This window comes from Phyllobates terribilis, unplaced genomic scaffold, assembly GCF_046119375.1.
Source record: "Phyllobates terribilis strain yellow unplaced genomic scaffold, ASM4611937v1 Scaffold_11__3_contigs__length_659146591, whole genome shotgun sequence".
Classification (NCBI taxonomy): Eukaryota; Metazoa; Chordata; class Amphibia; order Anura; family Dendrobatidae; genus Phyllobates; species Phyllobates terribilis.
Genome location: NW_027362771.1, coordinates 610,520,013 through 610,529,440, shown reverse-complemented (window position 1 = coordinate 610,529,440; position 9,428 = coordinate 610,520,013). Strand labels below are relative to the sequence as shown.

At 37.1% G+C, this 9,428-nt stretch overlaps 3 non-coding genes across 3 annotated transcripts; all 3 read left to right on the top strand.

The window, feature by feature from the left end:
- Window positions 1-443: 443 nt before the first annotated feature.
- TRNAL-UAG (transfer RNA leucine (anticodon UAG)) lies at window positions 444-525 on the top strand. The gene has a single exon. It is a non-coding gene; the product is annotated as a tRNA-Leu (tRNA).
- A 2,840-nt stretch (window positions 526-3,365) lies between these two features.
- On the top strand, window positions 3,366-3,447 carry TRNAL-UAG (transfer RNA leucine (anticodon UAG)). The gene has a single exon. It is a non-coding gene; the product is annotated as a tRNA-Leu (tRNA).
- Window positions 3,448-9,207: 5,760 nt separating this feature from the next.
- Window positions 9,208-9,289, top strand: TRNAL-UAG (transfer RNA leucine (anticodon UAG)). Its single transcript has one exon. It is a non-coding gene; the product is annotated as a tRNA-Leu (tRNA).
- Window positions 9,290-9,428: the final 139 nt, after the last annotated feature.

Below are 9,428 nucleotides of genomic sequence, written 5' to 3'. Positions count from 1 at the left end.
ACATAAACAGAGCCATGCTGCTTCTGCTGCTTTCCAGTATGTCACCCTAGTGATGAATTCATAGCTACACTGCTCTGCACTGCTGTATAATGTCTTCCTTGCTGCTTCTGATTATCTGTTACGTAGAGGCAGGGGTGTAGGAATCCTTCATGTTTGAGTGTCCTGTATATGGGAGATCATAGCAAGTAATCTATACCACCTAATTCAGTGATATCTAAAAATTGGCGGATGAGCCAACAGAGGAAAGATTAGTTAAATATCTGGATACAAGTTATATGTTTTGTAAAATGGTGCCCCAAAGTCAATGTACAAGCAATTCCCTGATAATTACGTTGCTGTTGCATAATAACATTTGTCTTTTTGTCATATTGGATATAAAATATTTTCTGCCACTTACATCAAAAGCAAACTACTGATATAAATAACTGTAAACATATGTTTCAGGTAGCGTGGCCGAGCGGTCTAAGGCGCTGGATTTAGGCTCCAGTCTCTCTGGAGGCGTGGGTTCAAATCCTACCGCTGCCATTATTTATTTGGATCAAATTTTTACCAAAAATTAGGAAACGGTTGAGGAAGTAAAGGGGGTTGAAAACTTAGGAGGCAGCGATCATAGTATCCTATAATTTTGAACTACAAAAGGAGGAAAACCTGCGAAAACTGAGATTTTAAGATTGGACTGTAGAAAGACAGTTTTTAATGGACTCAGTAAAAAGTAAGGAAAGGTAGGACGTTCTAAAGGAAAGAAATGTCCAGGAAAGATGGGAGATTTTGCTAAATTAAATTCTCACTGCACAATCAGTAACAATCCCGAAAAGAAGGAAGAATGGAAAGCATTTATTGAGACCAGGATGGCTGAATACTGAACTTAAAAGCTTGCTGAAAAGGAGCAAAGAAATGATTATCAAATAGAAAGAAGGGTTCATATCTAAAGAAGAATATAATGCTGTCTGCAGGGAAAGCTGGGCTAGAGTTAGAAGAGCTAAAGCCAGTAATGAATTGAGGCTTGCAAGAGAGACCAAAAGCAATAAGAAAGGATTTTGGAAGTAAGTCAAAAGTTAAAGAAAAGCCAAAGATGCTATAAGATTTTTAAAAGATGAAAAGGGTAATGTGGTCAATAATGATGTTGAGAAGACTGAACTTTTAAATTCCTATTTGGCTTCTCTGTTCTCTAAGAAAGCAAATGTAGCATCAAGTGATCTTCACTGTGCTGTAGAAGAAAAGGAACACGTGAAAAAGTCATACGTATGAATACTGCATATGAGTGTTCATGTTAGCTTTAGGCATCAGAATTAATTACATAATTTACCATCTATGTTACATCCATGTCAGTTCAATCATTGATCAACCATTCTCAAAATTTGCCAAAATCAATCTTGGTCAAATGAGGTCTAACTGCTAGCTCATATCCCTGCTGCCTTTTTAGGATTATCAATACAGTATGAGCAGAGCGATTAGCAAACATAAACAGAGCCATGCTGCTTCTGCTGCTTTCCAGTAAGTCACCCTAGTGATGAACTCATAGCTACACTGCTCTGCACTGCTGTATATTGTCTTACTTGCTGCTGCTTCTGATGATCTGTTACGTACAGGCAGGTGTGTAGGAATCCTTCATGTTTGAGTGTCCTGTATGTGGGAGATCATAGCAAGTAATCTATACCACCTAATTCAGTTATATCTAAAAATTAGCGGATGAGCCAACAGAGGAAAGATTAGTTAAATATCTGGATACAAGTCATATGTTTTGCAAAATGGTGCCCCTGAGTCAATGTAAAAACAAATCCCTGATAACTACGTTGCTCATGCATAATAACATTTGTATTTTTGTCTAATTAGATATACAATGTTTTCTGCCACTTATATCATTAGCAAATTTCTGATTTAAATAAGTTTGATCATCCGTATGAGGTACCGTGGCCGAGCGGTCTAAGGCGCTGGATTAAGGCTTCACTCTCTGTGGAGACGTGGGTTCAAATCCCATCGCAGCCATTATTTATTTGGATCTAATTTTTACCAAAAATTAGGAAACAGTTGAGGAAGTAAAGGGGATTGAGAATTTAGGAGGCAGCGATAATTCTATCCTATACTTTTGAACTACAAAAGGTGGAAAACCTGCGAAAACTGAGATTTTAAGATTGGACTGTAGAAAGGCAGTTTTTAATGGACTCAGTAAAAAGGAAGGAAAGGTAGAATGTTCTAAAGGAAAGAAATGTCCAGGAAGGATGGGAGATTTCGCTAAATAAAATTCTCACTGCACAATCAGTAACAATCCCGAAAAGAAGGAAGAATGGAAAGCATTTATGGAGACCAGGATGGCTGAATACTGAACTAAAAAGCTTGCTAAAAAGGAACAAAGAAATGAATATTAAGTGAAAAGAAGGGTTCATATCTAAAGAAGAATATAATGCTGTCTGCATGGAAAGCTGGGCTAGCGTTAGAAGAGCTAAAGCCAGTAATGAATTGAGGATTGCAAGAGAGACCAAAAGCAATAAGAACGGATTTTGGAAGTAAGTCAAAAGTTAAAGAAAAGCCAAAGATGCTATAGGATTTTTAAAGGATTAAAATGGTAAAGTGGTCAATAATGATGTTGAGAAGACTGAACTTTTAAATTCCTGTTTTGCTTCTGTGTTCTCTAAGAAAGCAAATGTAACATCAAGTGATCTTCACTGTGCTGTAGAAGAAAAGGAACATGTGAGCAAGTCATACGTATGAATACGGCATATGAATAGTCATGTTGGCTTTAGGCATCAGAATTAACTACATAATTTACCATCTATGTTACATCCATGTCAGTTCAATCAATGATCAACCATTCTCAAAATTTGCCAAAATCAATCTTGGTCAAAAGAAGTCTAACTGCTAGCTCATATCCCTGCTGCCTTTTTAGGATTATCAATACAGGATGAGTAGAGTGATTAGCAAACATAAACAGAGCCATGCTGCTTCTGCTGCTTTCCAGTAAGTCACCCTAGTGATGGATTCATAGCTACACTGCTCTGCACTGCTGTATAATGTCTTCCTTGCTGCTGCTTCTGATTATCTGTTACGTACACGCAGGGGTGTAGGAATCCTTCATGTTTGAGGGTCCTGTATATGGGAGATCATAGCAAGTAATCTATACCATCTAATTCAGTGATATCTAAAAATTAGCGGATGAGCCAACAGAGGAAAGATTAGTTAAATATCTGGATACAAGTCATATGTTTTGTAAAATGGTGTCCCAGAGTCAATGTACAAACAATTCCCTGATAATTATGTTGCTGTTGCATAATAACATTTGTCTTTTTGTCATATTGGATATAAAATATTTTCTGCCACTTACATCAAAAGCAACCTACTGATATAAATAACTGTAAACATATGTAAGAGGTAGCGTGGCCGAGCGGTCTAAGGCGCTGGATTTAGGTTCCAGTCTCTCTGGAGGCGTGGGTTCAAATCCCCCCGCTGCCATTATTTATTTGGATCAAATTTTTACCAAAAATTAGGAAACGGTTGAGGAAGTAAAGGGGGTTGAGAACTTAGGAGGCAGCGATCATAGTATCCTATAATTTTGAACTACAAAAGGAGGAAAACCTGCGAAAACTGAGATTTTAAGATTGGACTGTAGAAAGACAGTTTTTAATGGACTCAGTAAAAAGTAAGGAAAGGTAGGATGTTCTAAAGGAAAGAAATGTCCAGGAAAGATGGGAGATTTTGCTAAATTAAATTCTCACTGCACAATCAGTAACAATCCCGAAAAGAAGGAAGAATGGAAAGCATTTATTGAGACCAGGATGGCTGAATACTGAACTTAAAAGCTTGCTGAAAAGGAGCAAAGAAATGATTATCAAATGGAAAGAAGGGTTCATATCTAAAGAAGAATATAATGCTGTCTACAGGGAAAGCTGGGCTAGAGTTAGAAGAGCTAAAGCCAGTAATGAATTGAGGCTTGCAAGAGAGACCAAAAGCAATAAGAAAGGATTTTGGAAGTAAGTCAAAAGTTAAAGAAAAGCCAAAGATGCTATAGGATTTTTAAAAGATGAAAAGGGTAATGTGGTCAATAATGATGTTGAGAAGACTGAACTTTTAAATTCCTATTTGGCTTCTCTGTTCTCTAAGGAAGCAAATGTAGCATCAAGTGATCTTCACTGTGCTGTAGAAGAAAAGGAACACGTGAAAAAGTCATACGTATGAATATTGCATATGAGTGTTCATGTTAGCTTTAGGCATCAGAATTAATTACATAATTTACCATCTATGTTACATCCATGTCAGTTCAATCAATGATCAACCATTCTCAAAATTTGCCAAAATCAATCTTGGTCAAATGAGGTCTAACTGCTAGCTCATATCCCTGCTGCCTTTATAGGATTATCAATACAGGATGAGCAGAGCGATTAGCAAACATAAACAGAGCCATGCTGCTTCTGCTGCTTTCCAGTAAGTCACCCTAGTGATGAACTCATAGCTACACTGCTCTGCACTGCTGTATATTGTCTTACTTGCTGCTGCTTCTGATTATCTGTTACGTACAGGCAGGTGTGTAGGAATCCTTCATGTTTGAGTGTCCTGTATGTGGGAAATCATAGCAAGTAATCTATACCACCTAATTCAGTTATATCTAAAAATTAGCGGATGAGCCAACAGAGGAAAGATTAGGTAAATATCTGGATACAAGTCATATGTTTTGCAAAATGGTGCCCCTGAGTCAATGTAAAAACAAATCCCTGATAACTACGTTGCTCATCCATAATAACATTTGTATTTTTGTCTAATTAGATATACAATGTTTTCTGCCACTTTTATCATTAGCAAATTTCTGATTTAAATAAGTTTGATCATCTGTATGAGGTATCGTGGCTGAGCGGTCTAATGCGCTGGATTAAGGCTCCAGTCTCTGTGGAGGCGTGGGTTCAAATCCCATCGCAGCCATTATTTATTTGGATCTAATTTTTACCAAAAATTAGGAAACAGTTGAGGAAGTAAAGGGGATTGAGAATTTAGGAGGCAGCGTTAATTCTATCCTCTACTTTTGAACGGCAAAAGTTGGAAAACCTGTGAAAACTAAGATTTAAAGATTGGACTGTAGAAAGGCAGTTTTTAATGGACTCAGTAAAAAGGAAGGAAAGGTAGAATGTTATAAAGGAAAGAAATGTCCAGAAAGGATGGGAGATTTTGCTAAATTAAATTCTCACTGCACAATCAGTAACAATCCCGAAAAGAAGGAAGAATGGAAAGCATTTATGGAGACAAGGATGGCTAAATACTGAACTTAAAAGCTTGCTAAAAAGGAGCAAAGATATGAATATCAAATGAAAAGAAGGGTTCATATCTAAAGAATATAATGCTGTCTGCAGGGAAAGCTGGGCTAGCATTAGAAGAGCTAGAGCCAGTAATGAAGTGAGGCTTGCAAGAGAGACCAAAGGCAATAAGAAAGGTTTTTGGAAGTAAGTCAAAAGTTAAAGAAAAGCCAAAGATGCTATAGGATTTTTAAAGGATGAAAAGGGTAAAGTGGTCAATAATGATGTTGAGAAAACTGAACTTTTAAATTCCTATTTTGCTTCTGTGTTCTCTAAGAAATCAAATGTAACATCAAGTGATCTTCACTGTGCTGTAGAAGAAAAGGAACATGTGAGCAAGTCATACGTATGAATACGGCATATGAATAGTCATGTTGGCTTTAGGCATCAGAATTAACTACATAATTTACCATCTATGTTACATCCATGTCAGTTCAATCAATGATCAACCATTCTCAAAATTTGCCAAAATCAATCTTGGTCAAAAGAAGTCTAACTGCTAGCTCATATCCCTGCTGCCTTTTTAGGATTATCAATACAGGATGAGTAGAGTGATTAGCAAACATAAACAGAGCCATGCTGCTTCTGCTGCTTTCCAGTAAGTCACCCTAGTGATGGATTCATAGCTACACTGATCTGCACTGCTGTATAATGTCCTCCTTGCTGCTGCTTCTGATTATCTGTTACGTACAGGCAGGGGTGTAGGAATCCTTCATGTTTGAGGGTCCTGTATATGGGAGATCATAGCAAGTAATCTATACCATCTAATTCAGTGATATCTAAAAATTAGCGGATGAGCCAACAGAGGAAAGATTAGTTAAATATCTGGATACAAGTCATATGTTTTGTAAAATGGTGTCCCAGAGTCAATGTACAAACAATTCCCTGATAATTACGTTGCTGTTGCATAATAACATTTGTCTTTTTGTATTATTGGATATAAAATATTTTCTGCCACTTACATCAAAAGCAAACTTTTGATATAAATGACCTTAAACATATGTAAGAGGTAGCGTGGCTGAGCGGTCCAAGGTGCTAGATTTAGGCTCCAGTCTCTCTGGAGGTGTGGGTTCAAATCCAAACACTGCTATTATTTATTTGGATCTAATTTTTACCAAAAATTAGGAAACGGTTGAGGAAGTAAAGGGGGTTGAGAACTTAGGAGGCAGCGATAATGCTATCCTATAATTTTGAACTACAAAAGGAGGAAAACCTGCGAAAACTGAGATTTTAAGATTGGACTGTAGAAAGGCAGTTTTTAATGGACTCAGTAAAAAGGAAGGAAAGGTAGGATGTTCTAAAGGAAAGAAATGTCCAGGAAGGATTGGAGATTTTGCTAAATTTAATTCTCACTGCTCAATCAGTAACAATCCCGAAAAGAAGGAAGAATGGAAAGCATTTATTGAGACCAGGATGGCTGAATACTGAACTTAAAAGCTTGCTAAAAAGGAACAAAGAAATGAGTATCAAATAGAAAGAAGGGCTCATATCTAAAGTAGAATATAATGCTGTCTGCAGGGAAAGCTGGGCTAGCGTTAGAAGAGCTAAAGCCAGTAATGAATTGAGGCTTGCAAGAGAGACCAAAAGTAATAAGAAAGGATTTTGGAAGTAAGTCAAAAGTTAAAGAAAAGCCAAAGATGCTATAGGATTTTTAAAAGATGAAAAGGGTAATGTGGTCAATAATGATGTTGAGAAGACTGAACTTTTAAATTCCTATTTAGCTCCTCTGTTCTCTAAGAAAGCAAATGTAACATCAAGTGATCTTCACTGTGCTGTAGAAGAAAAGGAACATATGAAAAAGTCATACGTATGAATACTGCATATGAGTGGTCATGTTAGCTTTAGGCATCAGAATTAATTACATAATTTACCATCTATGTTACATCCATGTCAGTTCAATCAATGATCAACCATTCTCAAAATTTGTCAAAATCAATCTTAGTCAAATGAAGTCTAACTGCTAGCTCATATCCCTGCAGCCTTTTTTAGGATTATCAATACAGGATGAGCAGAGTGATTAGCAAACATACACAGAGCCATGCTGCTTCTGCTGCTTTCCAATAAGTCACCCTAGTGATGAACTCATAGCTACATTGCTCTGCACTGCTGTATAATGTCTTCCTTGCTGCTGCTTCTGATTATCTATTACGTACAGGCAGGGGTGTAGGAATCCTTCATGTTTGAGTGTCCTGTATATGGGAGATCATAGCAAGTAATCTATACCACCTGATACAGAGATATCTAAAAATTAGCGTATGAGCCAAAAGAGGAAAGATTAGTTAAATATCTGGATACAAGTCATATGTTTTGTAAAATGGTGCCCCAGAGTCAATGTACAAACAAATCCCTGATAACTATGTTGCTCATGCATAATAACATTTGTATTTTTGTCTAATTAGTTATACAATGTTTTACGCAACTTATATCATTAGCAAATTTCTGATTTAAATAAGATTGAGCATCCGTATGAGGTAGCGTGGCCGAGCGGTCTAAGGCACTGGATTAAGGCTTCAGTTTCTATGGAGGCATGGGGTCAGATCCCACTGCTGCCATTATTTATTTGGATCCAATTTTTACCAAAAAATAGGAAACGGTTGAGGAAGTAAAGGGGATTGAGAACTTAGGAGGCAGCGATCATGCTATCCTATAAATTTGAACTACAAAAGGTGGAAAACCTGCGAAAACTGAGATTTTAAGATTGGACTGTAGAAAGGCAGTTTTTAATGGACTCAGTAAAAAGGAAGGAAAGGTAGAATGTTCTAAAGGAAAGAAATGTCCAGGAAGGATGGGAGATTTCGCTAAATAAAATTCTCACTGCACAATCAGTAACAATCCCGAAAAGAAGGAAGAATGGAAAGCATTTATGGAGACCAGGATGGCTGAATACTGAACTTAAAAGCTTGCTAAAAAGGAACAAAGAAATGAATATTAAGTGAAAAGAAGGGTTCATATCTAAAGAAGAATATAATGCTGTCTGCATGGAAAGCTGGGCTAGCGTTAGAAGAGCTAAAGCCAGTAATGAATTGAGGCTTGCAAGAGAGACCAAAAGCAATAAGAAAGGATTTTGGAAGTAAGTCAAAAGTTAAAGAAAAGCCAAAGATGCTATAGGATTTTTAAAGGATTAAAATGGTAAAGTGGTCAATAATGATGTTGAGAAGACTGAACTTTTAAATTCCTGTTTTGCTTCTGTGTTCTCTAAGAAAGCAAATGTAACATCAAGTGATCTTCACTGTGCTGTAGAAGAAAAGGAACATGTGAGCAAGTCATACGTATGAATACGGCATATGAATAGTCATGTTGGCTTTAGGCATCAGAATTAACTACATAATTTACCATCTATGTTACATCCATGTCAGTTCAATCAATGATCAACCATTCTCAAAATTTGCCAAAATCAATCTTGGTCAAAAGAAGTCTAACTGCTAGCTCATATCCCTGCTGCCTTTTTAGGATTATCAATACAGGATGAGTAGAGTGATTAGCAAACATAAACAGAGCCATGCTGCTTCTGCTGCTTTCCAGTAAGTCACCCTAGTGATGGATTCATAGCTACACTGCTCTGCACTGCTGTATAATGTCTTCCTTGCTGCTGCTTCTGATTATCTGTTACGTACACGCAGGGGTGTAGGAATCCATCATGTTTGAGGGTCCTGTATATGGGAGATCATAGCAAGTAATCTATACCATCTAATTCAGTGATATCTAAAAATTAGCGGATGAGCCAACAGAGGAAAGATTAGTTAAATATCTGGATACAAGTCATATGTTTTGTAAAATGGTGTCCCAGAGTCAATGTACAAACAATTCCCTGACAATTATGTTGCTGTTGCATAATAATATTTGTCTTTTTGTCATATTGGATATAAAATATTTTCTGCCACTTACATCAAAAGCAACCTACTGATATAAATAACTGTAAACATATGTAAGAGGTAGCGTGGCCGAGCGGTTTAAGGCGCTGGATTTAGGCTCCAGTCTCTCTGGAGGCGTGGGTTCAAATCCCACCGCTGCCATTATTTATTTGGATCAAATTTTTACCAAAAATTAGGAAACGGTTGAGGAAGTAAAGGGGGTTGAGAACTTAGGAGGCAGTGATCATAGTATCCTATAATTTTGAACTACAAAAGGAGGAAAACCTGCGAAAACTGAGAT